General features: G+C 51.6%; 1 pseudogene; it reads left to right on the top strand.

Annotated features, from left to right (window-relative positions):
- Positions 1 to 4,113: 4,113 nt before the first annotated feature.
- On the top strand, positions 4,114 to 10,354 carry LOC140604937 (cell adhesion molecule CEACAM1-like; annotated as a pseudogene).
- The last annotated feature ends 15,832 nt before the right edge of the window (positions 10,355 to 26,186 follow it).

The raw sequence follows: 26,186 nt of genomic DNA, 5'->3' as shown, positions 1-26,186 counted from the left end.
TTCCTGCACTGTAGTCAGAGGGTGGGGAGGCCGAGTTCCCCACACACAGCCCAGCAATGGTGTCCTGCAGAACCAGGCCAGGTGAGACCTCACTCTCCCGACATCTGGGGGCCTGACCCAGAGGAGGTGGTGAAGCCTGGATACCACCTACTCCCTCAGGCCGGGAGAGTTCCTGTGCCCTGGAGAATGCCATACCTCTCCTGATTCTTCCAGGTAAGAAGGTTCTTGAAATACCCAGGAAACCCTTCTGGAATGTTCTACAGAAGCCCTGCCAAGGCCCATAGCACAGATCCTTTAGGGACACAGGCTCACAGTCATTCCCCCAGGGCCCGTACGTGGGGCTGGGGCATCTGAGAGTCCAGCCTACATTGCCCGCTGTCCCTGCACCATCCCCTCGCCAATGCCTTAGACCTGAGGTTGGTTCCAGGTCACCAGCCCATTCAGACACATCTTCTCATCGGAGGTTCTTCTCTGGGGACCCCTATTTCCATCCCAGGAACTTCACCCTGAGTGAATGTAAAGAGTATTTGAGGGTTGGTGGTTTTGGCAGTGAAAACACAATTGTCTCAGAAGATGGGAAAGATGGATGAGAGTTCAGGGAGGGCCGTGGGTGCCGCCTCGTGGATTGCTCCTGCAGATGGAAGAGCAGAGCGCCCTGGAGAGGAGACTGTGGGGCTCAGCCTGGACAAAAGGGACATTCAGGTTCCCAAGGAGGCATATTGAACAGAGATTCATTTATGGCCGCCCAGGGCTCACCACCTGGAAGACTGGTTTTGCAAAGCGGGTAACCACAAATCAGAAGGGCACCCACCGGGTTATACTGGCAAGTCGGCTGAGGGAGAACTATAGACATTGGGACGTAGAAACACGCATGAGCACAAATCTGTATGCGATGTCCTTAGACAGTGTCCGCTGATGTTCTCACCATTTGAGGGGCATCTTAGCAATGAATGCGCAGTCGTAGTACCATTTGGAAGAAATCTCAAGAAGGACATGAGGGGCACTTGCGCGCCTCGGTTGGCGGACTCTTCATTTCAGCTCTGGTCGTGATCTCAGGGGTGAGACCCAGCCACCAGTGGGGGGCTTGCTTGCTTAAGATTCTCTCTCTCCCTCTGGCCTCCTCCTTTCCCCTCACTTCCCAGGCACAGGCGCTCTTTCTCTCTCTCTCAAGTACATTATATCCCAGGAGTGTCTCTGTATCTTCAGAATCATATACTTTGGCATCATTCCCTAAGTATGAGTCTAAACTCCACAAAATGGACTTTAGTCAAGGACTGGCCAGTGTTGGTCTGGTTCCCAGCACCTGTGGGCTGGCAGCTCCCTGCCCTTCAACCCTGGGTCCCCTCTGAACCACGGGAGCCTCTGATGCTCCACCATTTAGAGGAGTGCTTTATCAATGTCCTCACCAAGCACCCGCCCACCTCTCGACTCTGCGGGGCTGGTGGCACAGGCAACTGATTGGCAGGTTTGCCCCCCAGGCACCCCCAAGTGGCTGAATCCCAGCCATCACCAGAACCTCCAGCTCCTGGCCACAGGCAGCGTCCACAGATTGAGAAGTTCTGAAAGCACCAACCCGCACTCAGCTCTCACCGGCAGCAGGTTGGAGCTCCGGAGCACAGCCCGCACCGGTTCTGCCCCGACCCCATGACCACCCAACAAGATGCAGCTGGATGGGACATGCAAGTCCCAGCACATGGGGGTCACCTCGGCTTGGAGGCGCTTTCTCAGGAGGCTGCCCTGATCCTATAACTGAGCCCTTCTCTCCAACACAAAGACGGTTATGTGAGGCTCAGGGTTTGGTCAGTTGGAGGCCCCAAGAGGGCCCAGACGTCTGCGCCAGGGAGTTGGTGCTGAGGCAGAGGAGGGCCGAAGACAAGGTTTGTCAAGATACCATCTGGGAGAGCAGTGCGGGGAGCCAAGGTGCAGGCCGTCCGCCACTAAGCCCCTGATGAGAGATGGGAAGGTCCTCTCCTTGGGCCCAGTGTGTCCTCTGAACAGACACTGCACCAGCCACAATGTCGGGGAGGATGAGACAGCAGCCAGGCCTGTGTCCAGGCGTCCCTGTCTGCACCCAGTAAGAGTAGGTCAATAAACACGGATGAAGGCGAAAAGGAAAACTTAGAAGCATGTCAGCCACGTGCAACACCTGGTGGTCAGAGCCCCTTTGCTGTAGACCCAGGGCCCTGGCATCAGCATGGGGGGGAGGCCACCGAGTGTGAAAGGTGGCCCTTTAGCCTGTGGGGCCTCTACCCCCTCCTAGATTCAGGAGGGAGGACAGGGGCCTCTTTCAGTTAGAGGCCGGACCCCATTCATTCCAGAACATTGACACCCCAGGAAGCCCAGCCTACATTGCCCATCTACATCTTGTGAATGACTTCTCTCCCCAGAGGGCCTGGGTGGGCAACCTGTGTCCCTCTTCTGCTCTCAGAGAACTGACCTGGCACAAATTCTGGATCACACCCCATGTGGACTTACCACCAGGGGAGGCCAGAGCCCTACCCTGACCTCAAAAGATGTCAGGTGGCAACTCCTCATCCTGAGGGCCTCTGGTCTGTGGGGACACCTTTTCATTCCTTGAAATCTCGAGGACAGAGAGCTTCTGTGGAGCACATCCCTGAGTGGATAATTCTCCTGACACAGGACCGGGAATCTTCTGGACAGTGCCAGTGCTCTCCCCGGGCTCACCCTGCCCTGGGATGGACTCAGGAAGTCTAGGACCCACAGGGACCAGGACCCAGGCTGACCAGTCCCTCACCCCTGCCCAGGGCTCAGGGCCACTCACATCCTTTGGAGCCTCCTTAAGATCCTGGTGCAGCCCCTGGCATCCATACAGGGGTGACATAGTGACATGCAGACAACACCCAGGAAACCAAACCCTGAAGCTGGCTTTGGCTAAGGAGGTGGAAGAGGAGCTAATTTCCATCCGTTTCTCCAACAGACCCCCTGGTCCTTCCCACATGCCTGTTCTGTCCTGCTTACTCCATCTAGGGCCCTAGGAGCACCCCAATCTGTCAGGAGTCCCTGTGCAGCCTACACTCTGCCTGGCAACAGACAATGGGAGACGCAGCGTGACCACAGGAGGGTTTCCCAGGCAGACAACAGAGGATGCACAGGATTCTGAATCACATGGACAGTCTCTGGGCCAAGTTCTGCTCACAGACACTGAGAGAGGGTCTCCTCCAAAACTCCCCTTGAGAACCAGGGTGCGTTGAACCACCTAACCAGCCGCCATCATCTACTGTTCCCAGGACATAGAGAAATCCACTTCTCATCTGGGATCTGAAATCCAGAGATACCTGGTACTGGGTCTGTGTCCCTAAAGCAGAGGCCAGGTTGGAGACACTGAGTGATGGACAGTGGATCCTCATCAGTCATCACCCTGCCTGCCTATGTCTCACCCCCAGAGTCTTCTCTGTGACCTTGCTGCCAGGAGGAAATCCATCCTCCCCAGAGCAGGTGAGATCACTGGGGAGACCCGGGCCCAGCTGGGCTTCTCTGTTACCAAGGGAAACGATCCCCTGGACCTGGGGACCCTGGGCTGTGTGTGTGGTGCCCACAGACTCAAGGCCAGGACACAGCACAGGCCACTGAGGGAAGGGACAAGGGTCACCCTCTCAGGGAGCCGGGTCCCCCTCAGCCCGGCTCTTCAAAGCCTGCCCCCCGGGGCCAGGAGGATCCGCGTCCCCTGGGAGCTGGTTAGATGCAGGCTCCGGGGTCCACACCACACCTGCCGAGTCAGATCTGCTTTTCCACAGGATCTGCGGACCCTCCCTCCGTGGGCGCAGAGCAGAGGCGGCCCCGGCGCCACGTCCCGGGGTCTCAGTCTGGCTGCGCATCTGCTAAAGCAGCCTGTCCAGGGGTCACCTGGGCCTCCGCAGTCTTGATGACGTTCCCCAGGTGATCCCCAGGCCCGGTGGGGGTGACGTCCCGGGACAGGCTCTGGAGGCGGCCGCGGGCTCCCGCTCTGCAGGGGGAAGCCCCAGGGCCAGGAGGGAGGGCTGTGGGGGCGCGGACCCTGCACCTCGCCCCCAGCTGCGGGGCGCGCCCCGGACCCGACGCCCCGGGCTCGTGCTCGGGCCAAGCAGGCCGTGTGCGCGCGCTCGCGTCTGCCGGGAAATCCCCGCTGAAGACCGGAGGCCTCAGCAGCTGCGGGGACCCCCACGGGGACAGAGGAAGGGAACCCCGGGACCTGCCGTCGGGGAGGGGGGGGCCGGCGAGCCCCCGCCCGGCCCGCGTGACCCGGCCCCGCCCCCAGAGGCGGCCCCGCGCGGAGGGGGAAGGACGCGGCGCTGTGGGGCGGCCCGCGGGGCCCGAGCGTCTGCGCGGCGGCAGCTGCTCTCACCCCGGCCGGACGGAGCGGGCAGCGGGCACCATGGAGCCCCCCTCGGCCTCTCCCCGAGCAGGGCGCGGCCCCTGGCAGGAGCTCCTGCTGGCCGGTGAGGGGGCCGATCCCCTGGGAGGGGCGGGAGGACGGGGGAGCGGCGGCCTGGGGCCTGGGGCCTGGGGGGGCGGACGGGGCTCCGCGGGGGACGGGGCGGCGGGCGGGGCGGGGGAGCCGGCTCAGCGACGGGGCGGCCTCGGGATCTGCAAGTGGGGAGTGAGGGGCTGGGTCCCAAGGGCCTCCTCACCGGGGACTCAGTTTTGCAACCTGACGGGAACCACACCCAGGGACCCTAAACCCTGGCCTTGCCACCACCCTGGGGTCCTGACCGATAAGCGCCAGACTCGGAGGGCCCTGGGGACGCTCAGCCCTGGTATTTGCAGCGGGGCCACCCCGGGGGACAGCACAGAGCAGACCAGTCCCTGCTCCCTGAGCTCACTTCTCTGGGAGGAAGACAGACCCGCAGAGACATCTGGAATGTCATGTCAGGTAAGGATAAGCGGCAATGAAGGGAACAGAGCAGGGAAAGGTCAGGACATGAAGACAGAGGGTCCTTAGAGGAGCAGGTCACGGCAGGCCTCTCCCAGGGACCCCCTGAGTGTCACCAGGTATCTGAGGGCAGTGAGGGTGTGAGCCACACACATTTGAGGAAGAGCTTTGGAAACAGGAAATTAAGTTGAGGGGCCCAAAATAACGTGGTCATGCCACTGACCTTGACCAACAGGAGACACACAGACACCCAGATACACATGTCTGCTCACACCCCTCCCCTGAGGCTGGGGGATTAGGACCTGCTGTGTCTCCAGGGCCTCAGCTTTCTGTCCCAACATGTAAGTCCAAACAATAATCCATCCCCTCTCTTCCCTCCTAGTCTCACTCTTAACCTTCCAGAACTCGCCCACCACTGCCCAAGTCACTGTGGAATCTGTGCCTATTGATGCTGCCGAAGGGAAGGATGTGCTTCTGCGTGTCCACAATCTGCCCGGGAATCTTCTAGGCTATGACTGGTTCAGAGAGGAAATTCTATCGTATCATATGTAGGAAACACACAAGTGATTACCCTGGGGCCTGCACATGGGGCAGAGAGACAGCCTACCCCAATAGATCCCTGCTGTTCCAGAACATCACCCTGAACGACATGGGGTATTACACCCTACAAATCATTAAGAAAAAATTTCAAATTGAACAAGTACTTGGACAGCTCCGTGTATTTCGTATTTCCTCTCTCATGTCTGGTGTCAGGTGGGGGGATTTCCACTACACACACACAGGATTCGCAGGCCTGCACTGGGCCTCCATCCCTCTCTGCATTATGTCCCATGAGGGGTTCAGGCATTTCGTGGGGGACCCACACACAGTGGAGACATACTTCCTAGGATTGGAATTCCTTTCCTGGAATTCAGACTCTGTAATCATCTGACAAAGACCCTGCAGGACTCATTCAAGGCCAGGCCTGAGGGATCCTCCCCAGACCTCAGCCCAGAAAGCCTCTGCCCAGACCACTGTCTTGGACCCCTGATTCTGGTGACCCCGGGGAGTGTGTGCCAGGATGGAGTTGGGGCTCTTGGGCAGAGCCAACTGGGAACAAGGAATTCCTAACAACCTGAGCTGGTCACCAGCCACATGTGGGGGAGTGGCAGGGCCTGGGCCTTCACCTGAGGCTCAGAATGGACAGCACAGACATAACAGGTCCCCAGTCTGTTGGCCAACTGCTGTGGGGGACTTGGGGTCTCCAGAGGAAAGGCAGTTCCCCAGGGAGCAACAGAGCAGTGAGATGCTCCTGGCAGCTCCTCCTCCACCCAGATTCAGGCCCAGGGAGCCCTCTCCTGTGGGGTGAGCAGGAACAGAGGCCATTTGATTGACCAGCTGCTATGGACAAAATTTAGATCAGGTATTTCAGGATGTTTAAAGGTTAATTCACAGGCCTGGCAAATAGACATCATCTACCATTATTCCTCTTGCATTCTGGGGAAACCAAGGCATAGGGATAAACAGTCACTGAATCAGGGTCACACAAACTGATGAGCAGCACATCAGTCACCCAAGTTCTCTCTGCAGACCCAGCCCCGTCGTCTCCTCCATCAGTGGGTCTGGGCAGTGAGACCAAATGGAGGCTCACTCCAGTTTACTCTAGACCAGAATGACCTGCCTCAGCAATCAGAGGGAGAATGCCCCTGCCCCCCCAACCCCAGGGGGCTCATCCTCGCCTGCCTGGGCTGGACTTGAAATCAGATTGTTTCCTGATGTGTTGCTGTGGCTCCCACTGGGGTGTAAGGGATGGGACTTGCCTTCCCCTCCTGACTCTGCATCTGAAACCAGCACAGGGTCCACACGTAACAGACTCAGTTGCTTTTGCTTAGGAGGGAAGGAGTGGATGGTGGGGGATTCTTTCCCGCTGGAGGGCAGGGAGCCTGTGTGGCCAGACCTCCTAGGATCCTGCACCCAAGACCCCTCTCTGAAGAGATGATGGATCATTCATCGCTCACCACCCCTGCTTCCTGCTCATCCTCTGGCTCTTTGCTTAGTGGTTGGACTTGGCTCTGCCATGTAAGGGGTCACTGCCTCTTGTCACTCGTTATCAAACAGCCAGGGGGTGCTACGTCTCCAGGCTGTGGGGGGCTGAGAAGTGAACTGACCTCTGGGCTTGTTCCTGGTGGACTTGGGTGTCATTTCTGCTCATAACCCCATCTCCAGGGCAGGCTGTCATGTCTCTGATGAGCCAGGAGAGGTCCAGGGCTGCCTGTGACTCTGTCTGGCGTCTTCTCCTCTGACTCTGTAATCCACATTTGAGAAAGCCTGAAGTTTCAGGCACACAGAGTTGGGGCTTCGCTCTCCCTGAGCGCTCAGATACTCATGTATTTTTTTTAAAGATTTTATTTATTTATTCATGGAGATGCAGAGAGAGAGAGAGGCAGAGACACAGGCAGAGGGAGAAGCAGGCTCCATGCAGAGAGCCCGATTTGGGACTCAATCCAGGGTCTCCAGGATCACGCCCTGGGCTGCAGGCGGCGCTAAACCGCTGCGCCACCAGGGCTGCCACTGTATTTTTTTTTTTTTTTTTTTTTTTTGCGGATACACAGATTTGCTTTATTCTTTTAAGGACTCTAGTTGGCTGAGTGCTGGGATATGTCACGTCTGATTCAAGATGCCTGTGGAAGGGGCACCTGGGTGCCTTAGTTGCTTAAGAGTCTGCTTTCGGCTCAAGTAATGATCCCAGGGTCCTGGATCGAGGGGTTGGTGGGGCTCTCTGCTCAGTGGCAAGTCTGCTTCTCCCTTTCTCTGTGCCTGATCCTCCCCCTTCTTGTGCGCTCTCTTTCTCTCTCAAATTATATATATATATATATATATATATATATATATATATATATATATATATATATATATTTAAAAAGATGCCTGCTGAGGAATCACAGGTACCACACAGGGCAATGTTCTCTCTATTGTCTGCACAGCGGAGTTACACAAACCCAGCATCACAAGCAACAACTCCAGCCCCGTGGAGAATGCGGATTCTGTAGTGTTAATGTGTGAAGCTCAGACTCAGAGCACAAGCTGCCTGTGGTCAGTAAACAGTAAGAGCCTCCCGGACAGTCCCAGGCTGGAGCTGTCCCTGGACAACAGGACTCTCACTGTACATGGTGTCACAAGGAATGACACAGGACCCTATGAGTGTGAAACTCGGAACCCAGTGAGTGCCGATTGTAGTGACCCATTCACCCTGAATGTGCTCTGTTGAGTAACTTCCATTCCTACCTGGCCCAGCTGCGAGCTCAAGTCCACACAGCCAGAGGCCAAGCCACATCCTTCCTTCTGGGGTCCACGTCCATGACCCTCAGCTGGACCCCCAGCCTGGCCATGGCTTCCTGTCCCCAGCAAACTTGGGCAGGCCCAGCATAACCAAGACTAGGAAGGGGTGGGCTGCTCCTTCCTGGGAGGGTCAACAGCCTGGGAGGGGAAACAGCTTCATGTCTCAGACCCAGGCTCAGTGAACACAGGGGGCTTCTGGTTGGGATGTTTGAAAACAAGGTTGGGACCCAGCTCAGAGGGACACTGTGGCCCTTATACAGATGGGAGCTTCCCTTTCCCTGGGATTACATCACCTGTGGCTTTATTCTGTTTGCTCCAGATGGCCCGGACACACCCACCATTTACCCCTCAGACTCCTATTACCATCTAGGGGGAAACCTCAGTATCTCCTGCGGCACAGCCACTAACCCACCTGCACAGTATTCTTAGTTTATCAGTGGGAGACCCCAGCTATCCACATAGGAGCTTATTATCCCCAACATCACTGTAAATCATAGTGGATCCTATACCTAACTTATCTATCAGAATGGCTCACCATTATCTATCTATCTTATCTATCAGAATGGCACTTGCCTCAATAAGACCACAGTCGAGATTGTCACCGTCTCTGATAAGTGCATCCCTGGAGCATCTGCACTGAGCACTGATGTGAAGTTCTGTCTGCTTTTCAGAAAAGGGCCTAGAATAAGTTCTTTCCCATTTTCTTGTCACAAGCATATCCCAAATCTGTCCCTGAATGATCCCCTTACATGTCTGCAGGTGCTTCCTCCCCTTACTCTTGGATTTTTCATGGCCCCTTGGGTCCAGCCTGTAATGTGGGGAGAGGGTCCTCAGCTCCAGAAAGACCTGCATAAAAGGGGGCTTTGCAAATGGGGCAGAAAGAAGGGTCCTCAGGGTCAGGTTGCCTTTTGTTATTGAATTACAGAAGTGCTTTATATATTCTGAATATTAACCTTTTACCTGATAGGAGTTGCAATTATTTCCTTCTAACCCACAGGTTGCCCTCACTTTTCTTTGCAAAGTGAACTTTAGTTGACACACTATGTGACATTAGTGACATCTGGGCTCTCTCTACAGTGGGCTATTATGGACATTGCTGCTTTAAACTTTGGGGTGAAAAAAACTTTGGGGTGCAGGTATCCCTTCAGATCACTACGTTTATATCCATTGGAAAAATACCTAGTAGTGCAATTGCTGGGCCATAAGGCAGCTCTATTTTTAACTTCTTGAGGAATCTCCACACTGTTGTCCAGAGCGGCTGTACCAGCCTGCATTCCCATCAAGTGTAAGAGGGTTCTGCTTTCTCTGCATCTTCACCAACATTTGTTGTTGCCTGACTGAATTTAACCATTCTCACTGGTGTGAGTTGGTATCTCATTGTAGTTTTGATTTGTATTTATTTCCCTGATGCCAAGTGATGTGGAGCATTTTTTCACGTTTTTGTTGGCTCTTGTATATTTGCTTTGGAGCAATGTCTGTTCGTGAATATCCAACAGAATAAAGACAGTCTCCTCAAAAATGGTGTTGGGAAAATTGGACACCCGCACATAGAAGAATGAAATTGGACCGTGATCTTACACCATATACAAGGATAAACTCAAAATGGATGAAGGAACTAAATGTGAGAGAGGAATCCTTCAAATCCCTAGAGAAGAACACAAACAGCAACCTCTTCGACCTCAGATGCAGCAACTTCTTGCTAGACACATCTCCAGAGGCAACAGAAACAAAAACAAAAAGCAAAAACAAAAAAGAATTGGGACTTCATCAAGATAAAAAGCTTTGCACAGCAAGGGAAACAGTTGATAACCCTCCCTGGCCCCCAGGAATCCCTACAGAATGGGAGAAGATATTTGCAAATATCTTATCAGATAAAGGGTTGGTATCCAAGATCTATAGGAACTCATCAAACTCAACACCCAGAAAACAAAGAATCTGGTCAAGAAATGGGCAGAACTCATGAACAGACATTTCTGTTAGTTTCATTTTGGGGTAGTTCATTCTTAGTATTAGCAACAGACTGATTTTATATGTCGATTATTTATTCTGCAAATTTGTTGAAATTATTTATTGGTTCAGCAGTCTTTGGGGGGATCCTTAGGACTTTGGACATAATTTCATGTCATCTAAAACAGACATAATTATACTTATTCCTTTCCAATTTGATTGCGTTGTGGTTTTTTTTTTTTTCTCCTCCTAATTATTTTAGCTTGGATTTCTGAACTTTTTTTTTTAAGATTTATTTATTTATTCATGGGAGACACACACACACACACACACACACACAGAGGCAGAGACACAGGAAGAGGGAGAAGCAGGCGCCATGCAGGGAGCCCGATGCGGGACTCGATCCTGGGACTCGATCCGGGACTCCAGGATTACGCCCTGGGCTAAGCGCAGGCGCTAAACCACTGAGCCACCCAGGGATCCCCTTCTTTTTTTTTTTAAGATTTTATTTATTTATTCATAGACACAGAGAGAGAGAGAGGCAGAGACACAGGCAGAGGGAGAAGCAGGCTCCATGCAGGGAGCCCCATGTGGGACTCGAATCCAGGTCTCCAGGATCACACCCTGGGCTGCAGGCGGCGCCAAGCCGCTGCGCCACCGGGGCTGCCCCAGGGATCCCCTTCTGAACTGTTTTGAATCAGGTGGTGAAAGTGGCATGTTTATCTTCTATCTGATCTTAGAACAAATGCTTTCAGTGTTTCATCATGGAGTATGATGCTAGCTACGGGCATTTCATATAAGGCCTTCACTATGTTGGGGGTAGTTTTCTTCTATTCCTAAGAGTGCCAGTACTGTATATACAGTAACCACTTCTCTACAGGAGGTTTTTGCCATGAGAGTGAATCCACAGGTCTGGAGGTGAAAATCTTTTTCAGAGTGAGAAATCCTGTAGATTGAAAAGTCTTGGATTCCTAAGGTTATGAAGACTGGGCAGTCTGCTCTCATTCCCTAGTAAATTATAACAATGTGAATGATGGGGCAGCCTGGATGGCTCAGGGGTTTAGCGCCGCCTTCAGCCCAGGGTGTGATCCTGAAGACCAGGGATCGAGTCCCACATTGGGCTCCCTGCATGGAGTCTGCTTCTCCCTCTGTTTGTGTCTCTGCCTCTCTCATGAATAAATAAATAAAGTCTTTATTAAAAAAAAAAGACAGCGTGAATGAATGCCTTCCCTATGTTACATAAAGCTATCTTGAACAGAGAGATGGAAGGGCTATGAGTCTTTCAATCACAAACTACATGGAAAGATATATAAGGAAAGAAGCCTCATCTTTTAAAGTCACAAAAATTCAAGAAAAAAATCATACAGAATTCCATGGGAAAAAATTCCACCTGATGATGAGGATTCTGGACATGTCAACTTAAAAGAGGTTCCTAGTGCTGATACTACAGAGATGTCCAGGCAGATCAGACACATGACTGAGGGCCAGAAGGGAATGTGAGGGCCAGAGGAGGAGGTAAAGCCCTCTCCTTACAGATCATCACCTGAACAAAGACCTTCATCGGATCTGAAGACAACGGGATCATCCCCTGGGTCACCATTATAGAGCTCACGGGGGCCTTAGAGTGGCCGAGATCTCAGAGGAAAGAGCACAGCCCTTGGCTCCAGGCCAACTCTCCTTCTGTTTCCCCCAGTGTATCTCCACAGAGCAAGTGGACCAGCCTTGTCTCCAGGCCAGAAATACCATAGTCATAGAACCTAATAACTCTGTGGTCCTGATCTCCACAAATGACACTGGGGTCTCTATCCAGTGTTCCTTCAATGGCCAGAGTCTAAAGCTCATAGAGAGGATGAAGCTGTCCCAGGACAAGGGCACCCTGGCCATATGCCCTGTCAGGAGGGAAGATGCTGGGAATTATAAGTGTGAAGTCTCCAAGGTGGTCACTTCCAGCAAAACTGACCCCCTCAGTGTGAGGAGGAGGTAGAGGCCTGCAAAACATCATGGATAAGATCCCCAAAATTAGACTTGCTTGTAGTATCTTGCTTCTGTTATGTACCAGCTCTTGAACCTTGGGCAAGACACTCAATCTCCTGAACCTCAGTGTTCTCATCTTAAAAAACTAGAAAGAACAGGTGGATCTTAGGGCTGCTGTGAGGGTTGTTAATATGAGCTCATGAGATGAAATCCTGAGACAGTATCATGCTTAGATTTGGGGCTCAATCAAATTTAGTAGCTATTGGTTTTTTGTTATTAACATTTTTGTTACTAGCTGTAATGTCATGTGGATTTGAGATTCAGTGTTGTCTTATCACGTTGCAGCTCTGTGACCTTCACTGATTTAGTCAAGCTCTTTCCACACTCAGATACTCATTTTGCACAGTGGGGATGACATCTGGCCCCCTCCAGGGCAGAGAAGCAACAGATGAGATAAATACAAAGTATTTCCCATGTGCTTTGCAGAGAACTGACCTCAAAAGCTATCATCTAATGTTCTTCTCTTTAATCAGTGTTGAGTGGACAGGTAAGAATCTCCCTGTAAGAGCATCAGTGATGATGAAAGGGAAGACACAGGGGAAGAGGCATAACGTGAGAGGAAGATACACAGGACAGCTGTGCTGGTGCGGGGAACTACATGAGGATTAGAGCAAGACCAAGGTTTTACTTCGAGGAGCAGAAATGATGCAGCAGTCAGGGGGTCAGGACTCTGGTGACAACACATACACCACCCAGACCTCAGTGGCCTTTCCTTCCTCCCTAAGCATGCCCTTCCCTCTTGGCCCCTCCTGGTGTCCCCAGATTTGACTTCGGACACATTCCCCTGACTTTTTCTTCTTATTTTGGATGAAAGACCACAGGCCTCCCTATGGGGTCCATCATTAGCATTGTACTCGGCGTTCCGCTCGGACCAGCGCTCATGGCTGCCTTGGGGTGTCTCCTGCTCTGCAGAAGGACTGGAAGGTACAACGGCATTTCCCACATGCTGATCCTGTCCCACAGCCTACTCCCGGGCAAGACGGAGACCCCGTCCTGACCTAGGATTCTGGGCTGGCTCTTACAGACCTCCCAACTGCCCCCTGGATTTTCCCTCTCATTCCATCTGGCTCCTTCCTCATCAGCTACAGACCTGGGCACTTCCTTCACAGCCTCCTCTGTTATAAATGAGAGACAATTGGGGAACAGCCCCTCAGGGTTGTCCTGATCATTTGCCAAACCTATAAAAATGCTGACAGGAGTAAGGGCTCAGTAAACAGCACCTCCTATGGTTTTTGTTTAGTCCACACACCTTGTGCATGGGATTTGTGGGCTCCGGATGTGAGAGAGATCCTGGGGAAGGTCACACAACAGAGAGTGGAAGAGCCTGACTAGCCAGGTGGGATCATCCCTCAAAATGGCAGATGCAGGAACCAGAGCCTCTGTTGTGGAAGACAGGAAACCTGGGTTCAACCAAAGGATGTCCTGGCATGTCCTTTGTGCCTCTTCCAGGCAGAGGGAGATTGATGATGGCCAGTGTCACATTACAGCATCATCAGGCCTGAGGGGCCTTGGTTCTGACCCCAGCAGGAGCCCCACCTTCAAGGATCCAGTATCCCCAAGGCTCTCCACTTGTCCTGAACATACAGCTGCAGCTTTGCTCCTTCTATTCATCAAACCCTCATGTTTGATTCCTCTCCTGGGTCTTCCATCACTTTTCAGGACACTTTCTCCTAGACTCCCATCAGCCTCCAAGGCTTCCTCTGTGGGCCCAGGACAAATGTGCTCCACGGCCTTTCCTTATCCCCTCTCCTGGGCCCTTGCTCTCCTAAATAGCAGTGGTGGAGAGAAGAGATCTCTAACTCCTACCTGCATGAGGATCCTCCTTGTCCCCAGCTGTGACACCAAAGCTGTGACCTCACCCTGCTCCCATTACACGTGGTCTTTCCTAGGGTCACTGCCTGCCATGATCTCAAAGAGCTCCAGAGCCCAACATCCATCCCCAACCACTGAGTATCTCTTCAGCCCAGAAGAAACTGGGATCCCTACTCCTGCCCCACAATGTCCACTCCTGGATTCAACTCCTGGGGCTTCTGACCCTTTCTCTGGGGCTTCAGCACACAGGACCTCCACTGGCCATACTCCCTGACTTGTGGAATTTGGATCATAGGTTATAACCTGGCACTCATGAAGCCCTAAAATATCCTATGGGTCTTTCCCTGGAAGGTGCTCCTTCTGTGGTTCTCTGAGCGCTAAAGACGTGTCCCTGACTGGGAGTGTGGGCTCAAAGTTCCTCACAGCCCTGGATGCTAACTCCTGTCTCTCCCCCCAGGCCATGGTCCAGCCAGCAGCTCTACATCCCCGGTAAGCTCGCTCCCTCCCCCAGCCTTTCCACTGGGGTCCAGGCTGTGCAGGCTCAAGGCAGGGCCACCAACCAATTCAGCAGCATCACAGACCCTGCTTCCCTAAGAGTAGCCAGGCAAGGCAAGCCATGTATTGGCCAGGAGTGGACCTACTCCTGGGGCAGGACCAGCCCTCACCATGTCCTGAGATTTCCCTATTCCCCTGAGCTGGCCAAAGGTAAACCCTGGAGTCCAGCCAGGCAGGGGCAGGGTGGGTACTGGGAGCAACAGGAAGGGTCCTGGCTAACAAGAATGGGGCAGGGAGTGCAGTGGGCCTGTTTGGGCATGGATCAACAGGCTTGGAGAAGGCTGCTCAAGAGGCAGATCTGCTCACTCCTGTAGAGAAAAGACCCTCCCTTCCTGCTACCAACACCCATTCTCTCCTGTTCAGGACTCCCTGCCCAGCTCCACAGCAGCAGTTCCTATCTGCCAAGTGAGTAGGGCAATGAATGTTCTGGGCTCTGAAGCCCAAGGGAGCCAAAGATTTGCCCCCTTCCTGCCCTGGCTGTGCTGTCAGGTTCAGGAAACAGCAGAGCAAAGAGGATCAGTGTCAGTGGGAGGAAGAAGGGGCCTGGGGCAGAAACCTGCCACATGGCCAGGCTCCCAGAGAGCAGCCAGGTAGGCCTAGAACCTGAATGTCAGGCAGATATGTTCACAGAAGGTTATAGGGGCTCAGAGGCCTCTTCTTGTTTTACAGGAATTATGACAGCTGGACACAAGCATTTACTGCAGACCAACTACACCACAGAAATTGCTGTTTAGTTTCCCCTGCGAACTGCTACTTCCAGGGGCCTTCCTGAGACCCCAGACCCTGTGTGGGGTTAGAAGGTCAGGAGCCGCAGCTTGAGCCACAGAACCAACTCTAAGCATTGAGAATATTCATAGACCTGGACCCACAAGTGGTCTTTTTTCAGTCCATTCTTTGTTCTCTCTTCTGGTTTCCAGTGATGTCAATGTGAGATCGTTCCCTTTTTCTGATTTTTTTTTTTTTTGAGAGAGAGAGAAGGAGAGAGAGAGAAATGCTCCTGAGAATGGAAAGGGGCTGAGGGAGAAAATCCTTAAGCCGACTCCCAACTGAGCAGGGAGCCCAGCACAGGGCTTGATCTCAGGACCCTGACATCATGACTTGAGCCCAAATCAGATGCAATGCAATCCCCATCAATGTGCCTACAGCATTTTTCAATGAAAGAGAAAAAAGCAATTCTGAAATTTGTATGGAACCACAAAATGCACCAAATAGAAAGTCTGCTTGAGCAAGAAGAAGGAAGCTGGCAGCATCACTTTTCCTAATTTCAAACTACATTCCAAAACTGCCATCATCAAAATACTAAGGCATGGTGACAGCACTCCAATGAATGCATCTACCGTCACTTGTCTCTCAAGTGTGGATTTAAGAGATGTGAGCAGCCAAACCCAAGTTCATAACCAGTTCTCTGTCAGGTACCAGTATTGACAGAGGGAAACAATAGTGGAACAGAAAAGAGCCCTGAACTAAATCCATGCATATAAGGTCAACGGATCTTCGACAAGGGTGTCAAAAATACACAGTGGGAAAGGATAGTCTCTACAACAGTTGATGTTGGGGAAAGTGGATAGCCACATGCAAAAGAATGAAATGGCACACTTACTTTACACATACAAAAATCAACTAAAATTCACCAACTTAAATCATAAAACTCCTAAGAGAAAACATAGGGGAAAAGCTTGATGACATTGGTCTTGGCAAAGACTTCATGGATATGACAGAAAAAGCACAGGTAACTGAAATGAAAGTCAACAAGTAGGACTATATCACACTAAGCACTTTCTGTACAGCAATGGAAATCAGGAACAAAATGAGAAGGCAACCTAGCAAATGGGAGAGAATATTTTAGAACATGTACATATAATGGGTTAATATCTCCCAGATAAAAGGAACTCCTACACCAGCATAGTAAAAAAGACAGGAACAAATGACCTAATGTTCAATGGGCTAGCATGTCTCCAAAGACAAAGGAAACCAAGCAAAAACGAAGTCTTGGGTCTTTGACAACATGGAAAGCCTCCACACAGCAAAGGAGATGGTCAACAAACTCAAAGGCAACCGATGGAATGGAAGAAGATATATGCAAATTTCTTATCAGATAGAGGGCTGCTATTGAAGATCTAACAGAAATCATCAAACTCAACACCAAAAATAAACAAAGAATCCAGTCAAGAAATGAGCAGAACACATGAACTGACATTTCTTCGAAGAAGACAAATGGCCAAGAGACACAAGGGAAACTGCTCCACATCACTTGGCATCAGGGAAATACAAATCAAAACCACATGAGTTATCACCCTACACCAGTCAGAATGGCTAAAATGAACAACTCTGGAACAACAAATGGTGCAGAGGATGCAGAAAAAGGGGAACCCTCATACACTGTTGGAGGGATGCAGGCTGGTACAGCCACTCTGGAAAACTGTATGGAGTTTCCTCAAGATATTAAACATAGAACTACAATACGATCCAGCAATCCCACTTCTAGATAATTCTCAAAAGAACTGAAAGCAAGATCCCGAGGAGGTATGTGCACACCGGTGCTTATTACAGCACTATTCCCAACAGCCCAGCTATGGAAACACCTAAATGTCCATTGCAGATGAGTAGTTGAGGGAGATGTAGTATATACATATAATGGAACACTATTAAGTGGATAAATCTCATATGCACTGTTAATAAAGTTAAAGTAAGGTAATAGACAATGATAAATGTTTTCACAGTTGAAACCAAAGCAAACAGCACCCTGAGATGCCACTTCTCATACATCAGACTGGCAAAACAAATGTAAAAGACTGTCCATAATTAGTGTTGTTGAGGATGGAAGCACTCTCATACATTACTAGTGAGAAAGTAAAATTACAATACTTTGGGAAACAATATCGCATGTTCTTCAACCAATTAAACTTGTGCCTCCTCAGCGATACCCTCACTGCCCTCCTGTAACTCTTCCCAAGAGATATGAGAGCACACTCCCATTTCAAAGCCTCCTGCACTAAAGTTTCTGGCAAGTCTACTTGTAATAGCCCAAAGATGGAAACAATATAAATGTCCATAAATGAGTGAACGAATTAAAAAAAAACCTTTCTGCACCCTTCCAATGTACTACACTAAGAGATTAAAAAGAATAAAACTGTGGATCCATGCAATAAATGTACCAATGGGTTAATTTTTTTTAAACCACACTGAGTAAAGAATTCAACCCCGACCTTAAATTATATTGTATTATTCACCTATTCAAAATTCTAAAAACTGTAAACTAATGTCTAACAACAAGCAATGTAAGGTTTCATGTGAACAGGGGAAGGAGGGTTAAAAGGGGCCAAAGAAAAGAATAGAGAGGACATGAGGGGACTTTTGAGAGGAAGGGACATGTTCACTATCTTATGTAGGAATGAATTTTCTAGTGCATCCACATGGGAAAACTGAACATATTGTTTACTTTACATATGTTGAGTTTCCTTTTTATTTCTTTATTGGGGAGAGATAGCAGGACCAAGGGGGAGGGATAAAAGAGGAAGCAAAATCCTAAATGAGCAGGGAACCCACTTGGGGCTCCATCCAGGACCAGGAGATCATCACCTGAGCCAAAGGCAGACACTGAACTCCCAGGCACCCCTGGTGAGTTTCTTATATGTCCACTATATCTCAATAAAGTTGTCAAAATTATATATACATATATGAAATATTACTTAAGTACAAATTTAAAAAATAGCCAACTTCAGGGCAGGTCTCTGTCTTCCCTCCTTCCCTCCTTGTCCACCAGGTGGCGGCAGAGCTGCTCTGTAGCCAAGAGCCTTGCTCAGGGCGCCACAGCCCAGCAGGCTCTGACCCACCTGTCTCACCGCCGCACACTTCTCCTGGCTCCCAGGCTCTTCGTCCTGAAGGCCCCTGGTCTGTGGAGACCCCTGAAGATTTCTCAGCAGCCCGTGGAGTCCTGGGGAACTAGGGGACATTCCCGTGCAGGTGGGACAGGAGAACCCAGGATCTGCCTTTGTTTCCGGGGGGCTGAGAGTCTCCTCCCCTTTACAGAGGCAGCCCTGGGATCCCTCAGCTGAGTCTCTGGGTGGAGCCGCTCCAGCTCCTGTTTCCTGTGGGAGATCTAGAGCAGAGAAAAGACAGAGACACAGATAACTTGGAGGCAATACCCCTACCCCTAGGCTGTGATGGAGAGACAGGGCATTGTGGTGTCCAGCCTTCCAGGCAGGTATGTTTTCCCCCAAGTCTCAAGAGATGACTACTAGGTCATTCCTTGGACTGTTGAGGACAGAGAGCTCCTACTGTGGAGCACATCCTTTTGGGTAGATAATCCTCCTGAAAGAGGCTCAGGAATCTTCTGGACAGTGCCTGTCCTCTCCCCAGGCTCACCCTGCCCTAGAATGGACTCAGGCAGTCTAGGACCCACAGGAACCAGGACCCAGGCTGACCAGTCCCTCACCTCTGCCCAGGGCTCAGGGCCACCCATATCCTTTGGAGCTGGTCAGCATCCTGGATGCAGCCCCCGGCAGCGCCTCCAGGAGGCGACATAGGGACATGCAGACAATACCCGGGAACCCAAAACCCTGAAGCTGGCTTTGGCTAATGAGGAGAAGGAGGAGCCTGAATTCTATCCCTTTCTCAAACAGACCCCCTGGTCCCTCCCACCGGCCTGTTCTGTCCTGCTGGCTCTGTCTAGGGTGCTCCTAGGGTGATCCGTAAGGGGTCTCTGTGCTGTCCCCACTTTTTACCTGACATCAGCCAATGGGAGAGACAGTGTGACCACAGGAGGCTTCCTCAGGCAGAGGACACAGGCTGCCCAGGATACTCAAGACCACATGGACAGTCTCTGGACCATGTTTCAGCCAAAAGACCTTTAGAGGGTGAGTCTCCTCAAAACCTTCCCTTGGGGACCAGAGAGCCCCAGCCACCTGATCTCCCACCACTGCTTCTCTTCCCAGGATGTGCAAGAATTCCTCTTCACACCTTGTAAATGAGCTCCTCAGACACCTGGTCCTGAGTCTCTGCCCCTGGAAGCAGAGGTCAAGCTGTTGACACCCAGGGATGGGCACTGGACCCTCACCAGTCATCACCCACGCTGCCCCTTTTTCACACCCAGAGTCCTCTCTGTGACCTTGCTGCCAGGAGGAAATCCATCCTTCCCAGAGCAGGTGAGAACACTGGGGAGATCCGTGCCCAGCTGAGCTTCTCTATTACAAAGGGAAACGATCCCCTGGATCTGGGGACTCTGGGCTGTGTGTGTGGTGTCCACAGACTCAGGCAGGACACAGCAGAGGGCACTTAGAGAGGGGAGAAGGGTCATCCTCTCAGGGAACCAGGACCCCTCAGCCCGGCTGCTGTGTCAGGAGGGATGATGCTGGGAGTTACCAATGTGAGGTCTCCAGCCTGGTCAGTTCCAGCAAAAGTGACACACTCTGTGTGACTGTGACCTGTGAGTGAACTTCAACCCCTCTTCCATCCATCCTGTATATTTTCCTGGCAGGGGGTATGAAATGGATGAAGTCCCAGAGGAGGTAGAGGCCTATAGGACATCGTGGATGAGGTCCCCAGAATTAAACTAATCTTTTAGCATCTTGGTTCTGATATGTACCAGCTGTTGGACCTTGGGCAAGACTCTCAACCTCCAGAGCCTCAGTGTTCTCATATATAAAACTGGAAAGAACAGCTGGATCTCTGGGCTGTTGTGAGTGTTGTTAATATGAGCTCATGAGATGAAATCCTGAGACAGCATCATACTCAGATTTGGGGCTCAATCAAATTTAGCAGCTATTGGTTTTTTTGTTGTTGGCATTTTTGTTACTAGCTGTAATACCACGTGGAATTGGGATTCAGTGTTTTCTTATCACGTTCCAGCTCTGTGACCTTCACTGATTTAGTGAAGCCCTTTAAACACTCAGATGCACATTTTGCACAGTGGGAATGACACTTGGCCCCCTTAAGGGCAGAGAAGCAGCAAATGTTATAAACATAAAGCATTTCTTTCTCATGTGCTTTGCACAGAACTGACCTCAAAAGTCATTGGCTAAGGCTTTTCTCTTTAATCAGTGTTGAGAGGACAGATGAAGGTCTCCCTGTAAGAACATCAATGATGATGAAAGGCAAGAAAAAATGATGATGAAAGGGAAGACATAGGAGAAGAGGCATAATGTGAGAGGAAGATGAACAGGATGGCTTTGCTGGTGGGGGACAATGTGAGAATGAGAGCAATCCAAGGTTTCACTGTGATGAACAGGAATGATGCAGCAGTCAGGGTGTCAGGACTCTGTGGTGACAACACATACACCACCCAGAACTCAGTAGCCTTGTCTTCCTCCCTAAGCATGCCCTTCCTTCTTGGCCCCTCCTGGTGTCCCCAGATTTGACTTTGGACTCCTTCCCCTCCCTTTTTCTTCCTATTTCAGATGAAAGAAGCACCATGGGCCTCCCTGTGGGGTCCTTCATTGGCATTGCATTTGGGGTTCTGCTCAGATTAGTATTCATGGCCACCGTGGGGTGTCTCCTGCTCTGCAGAAGGACTGGAAGGTAAGAGGCATTTTCCACAGCTGATCCTGTCCCACAGCTGACCCCCAGGCAGGAGGGAGACCTCGTCCTAACCTAGGATTCTGGGCTGGCTCTTCCAGGCCTCCCAACTGCCCCCCTGATTTTCCCTCTCATTCCATCTGGCTCCTTCCTCACCAGCTGCAGACATGGGTGCTCCCTTTACAGCCTCATCAGTTATAAATTAGAGACAATTGGGAAACAGCCCCTTAGGGTTGTCCTGATCACTTGGCAAACCTATAAAAATGCTGACAGGAGTAAGGGCTCAGTAAATGGCACCTCCTGTGGTTTTTTAAGTCCACATGCCCTGTGTGGGGGATTTGTGGCCTCGAGATTTCAGAAAGTTCCTTGGGAAGGTCACACAGCAGAGAGTTGAAGAGCCTGACAGACCAGGTGGGGTCATTCCCCAAAATGGCAGATGGATGAACCACATCAGGAACCACAACCTCTATTGTGTGAGGCCAGAGAACCTAGGCTCATCCAGGGAGAGGTCCTGGGATGTCCTCTATGCCTCTTCCAGGCAGATGGAGATCAAGGATATCCATGTCACATTATAGGATCTCCTGGCCTGAGGGGGCGAGGGTCTGACACATCAGGCGCCCCACATTCAGGGATCCAGTATCCCCAGGGCTCCCAACATGTCCTGAACACACAGCTGCAGCCTTGCCCCTTCCACTCATCAAACCCTCATATTTGATTCCTTTCCTAGGTCCTCCATCAATTTTCAGGACAGTTTCTCTTAGATCCCATTGCCTGCGGGTCTTCCCCTCTAGGCCCAGGACAGGCATGGTCCATGGCCTTTCCTTATCCCCTCTCCTTGGCCTTTCCTCTCCTAAACAGTAGTGGTTGAGAGAGAAGTTCACTAATCCTGCCTGAATGAGGATCCTCTTTGTCCCCAGCTGTGACTCCAAACCTGTGACCTCACCCTGATCCCCTCACACTTAAGCTTGATCTTTCCTAGGGTCAGTGCCTGCCATGATCTCAAAGAGTTCTGGCGCCCAGCATCCACCCCTCATGAGTATCTCTTCAGCCCAGTAGGGACCGAGAGCCCCATAGACCTGCCCCATATTGTCCACTCCTGAAATCACCCTGTGAGGTTTCTGAGCCATTCCCTTTAGCACACGAGACCTCTCGTGGCTTTAGCACATGGGGCCTCCACTGGCCATACTCCCTGACCTCTGGAATTTGGATCATAGGTCATAACCTGGCCTCACTGTGCCCTAAAATGGCCTATGGGTCTCTCCCTGGGAGGTGCTCCTTCATCCCTGGTCCCTGAGAGCTCAGGACCTATCCCTGCCTGGGATGGTAGGCCCAAGCTTCCTCATAGCCCCGGGTGCTAACTCCTGTCTCTGCCCCCAAGCCATGGTCCAGCCAGCAGCTCCACATCCCCAGGAAGTTCGCCACTTCCCCTACTCTTTCCACTGGAACCCCTTCTGTGCAGGCTTACGGCAGAACCACCAACCAATTCAGCAGCATTCACAGGCCCTGCTTCCTTCAGAGTAGCCAGGCAAGGCAAGCCATGTACTGGCCAGGAGTGGACCCACTTCTGGGGCAGGACCAGTCCCCACCATGTCCTGAGTTTTCCCTGCTCCCCCGAGCTGGCCAAAAGTGAATCCTGGAGTCCAGCTAGGGGCAGGGTGGGCACTGGGAGCATCAGCCAGGGGTCCTGGGCTAATAGGAATGAGGCAGCAGTGCTGTGGGGAGTAGTCTGGGACAGGGGCATGGGTCAACAGGCTTGGAGAAGGCTGCTCAAGAGGCAGGTCTGCTCATTCCTGTAGAGAAATGACCTTCCTTCTCTGCTACCAATACCCATTCTCCCCTATTAGGACTCCCTGCCCAGCCCCACAGCAGCAGTTCCTATCTACCAGGTGAGTGTGGGCAATGAATGACCTGTCCCTTAAGCCTTAGGGGGACAAAGATCTGCCCCCGCCTGCCCCTGGCTGTGCTATTAGGTTCAGGAAACAACAGAGCAAAGGGGATCAGGGTTAGTGAGGGGGAAGAAGGGGCCTGGGGCAGAAACCTGCCACACAGCAAGGCTCCCAGAGAGTGGCCAGGTGGGCCTGGAGCCTGAAAGTCACACAGATATGTTCACAAAAGGTTACAGGGGCTCAGAGGCCTCTTCTTGTTTTACAGGAATTACGACAGCTGGACACAAGCATTTACCGCCAGATCAACCACAAAGCAGAAGTGGCTTCTTAGGGCAGCCCGGTGGCTCAGTGGTTTAGTGCTGCCTTCACCCCAGGGCTGGATCCTGGAGACCAGGGATCGAGTCCTGTGTCGGGCTCCCTGCGTGGAGCCTGCTTCTCCCTCTGCCTGTGTCTCTACCTCTCTCTCTCCCTCTCTGTGTGTCTGTCATGAATGAATAAATAAAATCTTAAAAAAAAAAAAGAGGTGGCTTCTTAGTTTCCCCTGGGAATTGTTCCTTCCAGGGGACTTCCTGAGAACTCAGACCCTAGGTGGGGTCAGGAGCCACAGTCTGAGCCAGAGAACCAGCTCTAAACCTTGAGGATATTCAGAGTCATGGAACCAGGGTTGCGTACCTCCTGTTCTCTGGAGATCCACAGGCTGGCCTGAACCCGGGACAAAGGCTGCCATCTCCCAGGAAGTACAGGTTCCCAGGGAAAGTGTCCTTACCCCTGAATCACCAGGAACATGTTGAGAGGACCTGAATAAAGAGGAGTCTTCCCCTCTTTTGCCCTTTTTTTTTTGTGAATAGCAATTTCTCTTAGCAGAAATTTTCCCAGGGGCACCTGGCTGGTCAGTCAGTAGAGCATGCTACTCTTTATCTTGAGGTCATGAGTTTGAGCCCTATGTGTGGCATAGCGTTTACTTTTAAAAAAGAATAAAGTAAAAAAAAAAAAAAAAAGAAGAGAAAACATATTCACCTGAAACTCTGGGTCTCTTCTCTCTTGGGTCACACAGGGAGATGTTTACCTCTAAGCTAACCAAGCCCCCATCTCTAGTCTCCCAGAATAGAAGAAGTGGTGAGGGGTGTGGACATGTTGGGACCATGCTCACCAGAACACCAGAGCTGTGGCCAAACCATGAGAGCACTCAGCAGTCCTCACACCGCATGGGGACCAAGGCTATAGACACTCCCAGAGCTTATAAATATGCAGCAGGTTTATAAGTGTGCACAGAACATGGGGCCTCTGCTGACCACAGGAAGAGGAGCTAGGGAGGAGCAGCCACAAGCCGGCAAGCATCCTGAGTGGGACCCTTTCACAGCCTTTTGGTGTCCTGAGCCCTTTGGCCCTCCTCACCCAGCCCTGGTGGCCTTCACCAATAAACTTTCCTGTCCCCAAATCCAGGACCCAGGGGTCTGGCACGGGTCCAAATGTTTCTCCTCTGTGTTAGAGGCCAGCCTTCAGGATATCCTTACCTCTGGGGTGACAGAGAGAGGCTGTCAGAGTAACCCCAGTGGGGAAGACCCAGAATTCATGCCTTGAGCATGGCCCTCACAGGCACTGCCTGTACCCTCTAGCCCAGTCCTTCCCATCAGTGTCCACTTTTCTCCCTGAACTGGATCTTCCTGAAACATACCTCCTGACAAAGAAGTGTCTAGGTCAGAGGCAGGGGGCTTACCCACCAAACTGTCACCCAAGCTCCCATGGCTATTGGACAAATGGTCTCTTCCACCTGGGCCATGGGCTTCCTCCTACCTGTGCATCACTTGCAGCCCCCTCCGCACACCTGGGCCAGCAGTTCTTCATTCTTCCCTGAGGCCCCAGCTTGGGCGCTCTTCCCATGGGGATTCATTTGCATCCCGGTGCCCACATTCACACAAATAAAAGTGGTCTGAGCACCAAGGCACCACTCCCATATTTCACAAGTGTGCCTGCCTTTGCCTGAGTGTTCTTAGTCATGAGATGAGAGGTAAGAAAAACAACCTCCAAAGTATCATTATTCAGCTCTAAGATCTTCCTTTTCCCGATGCACCCTATGCTGGATTAGACAAGGTGACATCTCTTGCTAGTTTCCTCTTGCTGCTGTACCAAATTATTGCAAGCTCAGTGGTGTAAATCAGCACAAGTCAAGGTGCTGACCTGGCTACTTCTTCTGGAGGCTCAAGGAAAGTCTGTTTCCTTGCTTTTTCAAGCTGTTGGAGGCCACCTGCATCCCATGGCTGTGGCCCCTGCCTCCACCTTCAAAGCCAGCAGAGCAATGCCAGGTCTTTCTGTGTCCTGTTTCCATCCATCAGGTCTTCTTCTTGGCTCTGCCTCTCCTGCTTCCCTCTTTTCTTATAAGAAAGAACCATTGTGGTTATTTTGCCCCTCCCCCTGGAAAACCACCATAATGTCCCAGTCACATGATCCCTAGTTTGTAAGTCTCTTTATCATTGACATATTCACAGATTCTGAGGATGAGGATAGAAACATCTCTGAGAGGATCATTGTTCTGTATACCACACCCCTCAAGGTCAAATTCGACACTCCTTCGAAACAAACTGCTGATGGGCACCTGGACTTGGTCATCTGACTGTGGTCGCTTCCTGCAGTGATGGCCACCGCACCCTCACTGCCCTGAGTGTTGGAGACAGAGGCCAGTCCACACTCCCTGCAGCCCTCTCCACCTCTTCCTCATCAGTAATGTTCCTTGTTAAGAATGGAAGAGAGGGGTACAGCTAGAAGATGAAGGCTCCCAAACCCTGGGAAGGCCTGAGGGTCCTCAGCACCACGGACAGCGTCCCAGCCCTGCTCCCCCCACGACTTGAGCAGGGAGGAGCAATGAGGGACTGCTGGAGAGGCTGCCCATTTCTGTTCTACAGAAGAGAGTGCAGTGAGGCAGAAGTAGCATTCTCATGGGATAACCCGATTCTGCTCTCATCTCTCAATCCTAAACCCTTATCACATGTGTGGATGTTACTGTCTGGCACATCCATTCCAGCTCCCTGCATGGCTGATTGCTGCACCCAGAGGGTGTCCATAGGGAGGCTGGGAGTCTGCTCAAGCCTTTGAGGAATCTCCTGGCCCCTGAAGGTCAGGCAACTCACTCCCTTGCCTACAGTAAGGCAGGAATGTTTCCTGATTAACTTCTGACTCTTGGTACCTGACCTTGGAAACATACCCATCACCCGCCTCCAGCCCCCCTGAGTACAGCATCCTGTTTCCTGAGCTCC

This window comes from Canis lupus, chromosome 1, assembly GCF_048164855.1.
Source record: "Canis lupus baileyi chromosome 1, mCanLup2.hap1, whole genome shotgun sequence".
NCBI lineage: Eukaryota > Metazoa > Chordata > Mammalia > Carnivora > Canidae > Canis > Canis lupus.
This window is presented reverse-complemented; position numbering and strand designations above follow the sequence as displayed.